Below are 5,782 nucleotides of genomic sequence, written 5' to 3' on the forward strand. Positions count from 1 at the left end.
CCTGTGTCACTAGTTATAGATTCCGATGCTTCGCTTCAGGTTTACTGTATTCCTCTGACCTATTTATTGACGATGAACACAGAAATTGCATCGGAATTAAACAGAAAAGGCACGATGCTGACTTAAGTTTAAGAAGACTGACTCTTCTTACTGTCTATGTTTTGATACATTCCTGTGATAATAGTTGTAGATTCCGATGCTTCTCTTCAGTTTCACTGTATCCCTTAGACCTTCTTATTGTCGATGAAACACAGAAATTGAATCGGAATTAAATACAAAAGACACAATGCCGACTTAAGTACAAGAAGACTGACTCTTCCAACTGTCTACGTTTTGAGCCATGCCAGTGACACTTGTTATAGTATCCGATGCTTTACTTCAAGTTTACTGTATCCCTCTGACCGTCTTATTGACGATGAAAACAGAAATTGCAGCGGAATAATATTGAAAAGGCACAATGCCGACTTAAGTACTAGAAGACTGACTCTTCCTACTGTCTATGTTTTGAACCATTCCTGTGACACTAGTCATAGATTCCGATGGTTCACTTCAGATTTACTGTATCCCTCGGACCTTCTTATTGACGATGAAACACAGAAATTGCATCGGAATTCAATACAAAAGGCACAATGCCCACTTTACTACATGAAGACTGACTCTTCTCACTGACTATGCTTTGAAAAATTTCTGTGACACTAGTTATAGATTCCGATGTTTAACTTCTGGATTACTGTATCCCTCTGGCCTTCTTAGAGACGATGAAGCACAGATATTGCATCGGAAATAAATACAAAAATCACAATGCCGACTTAAGTACAAGAATACTGACTCATCTTACTGTCTATGTTTTGAACCGTCGATGTGACACTAGTTATAGATTTCGATGCTTCACTCCAGGTTTACTGTATCCCTAGGACCTTCTTATTGACGATGAAACACAGAAATTGCATCGGAATTAAATACAAAAGCACAATCCATACATAAGTACATGAAAACTGACTCTTCTTACTGACTATGTTTTGAACCATTTCTGTGACACTAGTTATGGATTCCGATGCTTCACTTCAGGTTTACTGTATCCCTTGGACCATCTTATTGACGATGAAACACAGAAATTGCATCGGAATCAAATACAAAACACAATGACGACTTAAGTAAAAGAAGTCTCTCTCTTCTTACTGTCTATGATTTGTACCATTCCTGTGACTCTAGTTATAGACTCCGATGCTTCACTCGAGGTGTACTATATCCCTTGGACCTTCTTATTGACGATGAAACACAGAAATTGCATCAGAATTAAATAGAAAATGCACAATGATGACTTAAGTATAAGAAGACTGACTATACTTACTGACTATGATTTGAACCATTCCTGTGACACTAGTTATAGATTCCGATGCTTCACTTCAAGATAACTGTATCCCTCTGACCTTCTTATTGACAATGAAACACAGAAATTGCATCGGAATTAAATACAAAGGGCACAATGCCGACTTAAGTACAAGAAGACTGGCCCTTCCTACTGTCCATGATTTGAACCATTCCTGTGACCCTAGTTTTGGATTCCGATGCTTCACTTCAGGTTTACTGTACTCCTCTGACCTTCTTATTGACGATGAAACACAGAAATTGCATCGGAATTAAATACAAAAGGCAAAATGCCGATTTAAGTACAAGAAGACTGACTCTTCCTACTGTCTATGTTTTGTACCATTACTGTGACACTAATTATAGATTCCGATGCTTCACTCCAGGTTTACTGTATCCCTTGGACCTTCTCATTGACAATGAAACACAGCAATTGCATCGGAATTAAATACAAGAGGCACAATGCCGACTTAAGGACAAGAAGACTGTCTCTTCCTACTGACTATGTTTTGAACCATTCCTGTGACACTAGATATAGATTCCGATGCTTCACTTCAGGTTTACTGTATCCCTCTGACCTCCTTATAGCCGGTGAAATACAGAAATTGCATCGGAATTAAATACGAAAGGCCCAATGCCAACTTAAGTACAAGAAGACTGACTCTTCTTACTGACTATGTTTGAACCATTCCTGTGTCACTAGTTATAGATTCCGATGCTTCACTTCAGGTTTACTGTATCCCTCTGACCTTCTTATTGACGATGAACACAGAAATTGCATCGGAATTAAATAGAAAAGGCACAATGCTGACTTAAGTTTAAGAAGACTGACTCTTCTTACTGTCTATGCTTTGATCCATTCCTGTGACAATAGTTGTAGATTCTGATGCTTTTCTTCAGGGTTAGTGTATCCCTTAGACCTTCTTATTGACGATGAAACACAGAAGTTGAATCGGAATTAAATACAAAAGACACAATGAAGACTTAAGTACAAGAAGACTGACTCTTCCAACTGACTACGTTTTGAGCCATGCCAGTGACACTTGTTATAGTTTCCGATGCTTTACTTCAGGTTTACTGTATCCCACTGACCGTCTTATTGACGATGAAAAACAGAAATTGCAGCGGAATTAAATTGAAAAGGCACAATGCCGACTTAAGTACTAGAAGACTGACTCTTCCTACTGTCTATGTTTTGAACCATTCCTGTGACACTAGTCATAGATTCCGATGCTTCACTTCAGATTTACTGTATCCCTTGGGCCTTCTTATTGACGATGAAACACAGAAATTGCATCGGAATTCAATACAAAAGGCACAATGCCCACTTTACTACATGGAGACAGACTCTTCTTACTGACTATGTTTTAAAAAGTTCTGTGACACTAGTTATAGATTCCGATGCTTAACTTCTGGATTACTGTATCCCTCTGACCTTCTTAGAGACGATGAAACACAGATATTGCATCGGAAATAAATACAAAAAGCACAATGCCGACTTAAGTACAAGAAAACTGACTCATCTTACTGTCTATGTTTTGAAAACGTCGCTGTGACACTAGTTATAGATTCCGATGCTTCACTCCAGGTTTACTGTATCCCTTGGACCTTCTTATTGACGATGAAACACAGAAATTGCATCGGAATTAAATACAAAAGGCACATTGCCGACATAAGTACAAGAAAACTGACTCTTCTTACTGACTATGTTTTGAACCATTTCTGTGACACTAGTTATGGATTCCGATGCTTCACTTAAGGTTTACTGTATCCCTTGGACCATCTTATTGACGATGAAACACAGAAATTGCATCGGAATTAAATACAAAAAACAATGTCGACCTAAGTAAAAGAAGTCTCTCTCTTCTTACTATCTATGATTTGTACCATTCCTGTGACACTAGTTATAGACTCCGATGCTTCACTCGAGGTGTACTGTATCCCTTGGACCTTCATATTGACGATGAAACACAGAAAATGCATCAGAATTAAATAGAAAATGCACAATGATGACTTAAGTATAAGAAGACTGACTATTCTTACTGACTATGTTTTGAACCATTCCTGTGACACTAGTTATAGATTCCGATGCTTCACTTCAAGATAACTGTATCCCTCTGACCTTCTTATTGACGATGAAACACAGAAATTGCATCGGAATTAAATACAAAAGGCACAATGCCAACTTAAGAACGAGAAGACTGACTCTTCTTACTGTCTATGTTTTGAACTATCCCTGTGACACTAGTTATAGATTCCGATGCTTCACTCCAGGTTTACTGTATTCCTTGGTCCTTCTTGTTGACGATGAAACACAGAAATTGCATCGGAATTCAATACAAATGGCACAATGCCGACTTAAGTACAAGAAGACTGACTCATCTTACTGACTATATTTTGAACCAATCCTGTGACACTAGTTATACATTCCAATGCTTCACTTCAGGATTACTGTATCCCTTGGACCTTCTTATTGACGATGTAACACAGAAATTGCATCGCAATTAAATACAAAAGGCACAATGCAGAATTAAGTACAAGACGACTAACCCTTCTTACTGTCAATGTTTTGAACCATTCCTGTGACACTAGTTCTGGATTCCGATGCTTCACTCCAGGTTTACTGTATCCCTTGGACCTTCTTATTGACGATGAAACACAGAAATTGCATCGAAATTAAATACAAAAGGCACAACGCCGACTTAAGGACAAGAAGACTGACTCTTCTTACTGACTATGATTTGAACCATTCATGTGACACTAGCTACAGATTCCGATGCTTCACTTCAGATTTACTGTATCCCTCTGAGCATCTTATTGACGATGGATCACAGATATTGTATCGGAATTAAATACAAAAGGCACAATGCCGACTTAAGTACAAGAAGACTGACTCTTCTGACTGACTATGTTTTGAGCCATTCCGTTGACGCTGGGTATAGATTCCGATGCTTCACTCCAGGATTACTGTATCCCTTGGACCTTGTTATTGACGATGAAACACAGGAATTGCATCGGAATTAAATACAAAAGGCAAAATGCAGACATAAGTACAAGAAGACTGACTCTTCCTACTGTCTATGTTTTCAACCATTCCTGTGACACTAGTTATAGATTCCGAAGCTACACTCCAGGTTTACTGTATCCCTTGGACCTTCTTATTGACGATGAAACACAGAAATTGCATCGGAATTAAATACAAAAGGCACAATGCCGACTTAAGGACAAGAAGACTGACTCTTCCTACTGACTTTGTTTTGAACAATTCCTGTGACACTAGTTATAGATTCCGATGCTTCACTTCAGGTTTATTGTATCCCTCTGACCTTCTTATTGCCAATGAAACACAGAAATTGCATCGGAATTAAATAGAAAAGGCACAAAGCCGCCTTAAGTACAAGAAGACTGACTCCTCTTACTGACTATGTTTGAACCATTCCTGTGACACTAGTTATAGATTCCGATGCTTCACTTCAGGTTTTCTGTATCCCTTGGACCTTCTTATTGACGATGAAACGCAGAAATTGCATCGGAATTAAACACAAAAGGCACAATGCCGACTTATGTACAAGAAGACTGACTCTTCTTACTGACTATGCTTTGAACCATTCCTGTGACACTAGTTATAGATTCCGATGCTTCACTTCAGGTTTACTGTACCCCTCTGATCTTCTTATTGACGATGAAGCACAAAAATTGCATCGAAATTAAATACAAAGGGCACAATGCCGACTTAAGTACAAGAAGACTGACTCTTTTTACTGACTATGTTTTGAACCATTCCTGTGACACTAGTTATAGAGTCGGATGCATGACTTCAGGTTTACTGTATCCCTCAGACCTTCTAATTGACGATGAAACACAGAAATTGCATCGGAATTAAATAGAAAATGCACAATGCTGACTTAAGTACAAGACGACTGACATTTCTTACTGTCTATGCTTTGAACCATTCCTGTGACACTAGTTATAGAATCAGATGCTTCATTTCAGGTTTACTGTATCCCTTGGACCTTCTTATTGACGATGAAACACATAAATTGCATCGGAATTAAATACAAAAGGCAGAATGCCGACTTCAGTACAAGAAACTGACTCTTCTTACTGACGATGTTTTGAACCATTCCTGTGACACTAGTTACAGATCCCGATGCTACACTCAGGTTTACTCTATCCCTCTGACCTTCTTATTGACGATGAAACACAGAAATTGCATCGGAATTAAATACGAAAGGCACAATGCCGACCTAAGTTCAAGAAGACTGACTCTTCTTACTGACTGTGTTTTGAACCATTCCTGTGACACTAGTTATAGATTGCGATGCTTCACTTCAGGTTTACTGTATCCCTCTGACCTTCTTATTGACGATGAAAAACAGAAATTGCATCGTAATTAAATACAAAAGGCACAATG

This window comes from Schistocerca piceifrons, unplaced genomic scaffold, assembly GCF_021461385.2.
Source record: "Schistocerca piceifrons isolate TAMUIC-IGC-003096 unplaced genomic scaffold, iqSchPice1.1 HiC_scaffold_1578, whole genome shotgun sequence".
Taxonomy (NCBI): domain Eukaryota; kingdom Metazoa; phylum Arthropoda; class Insecta; order Orthoptera; family Acrididae; genus Schistocerca; species Schistocerca piceifrons.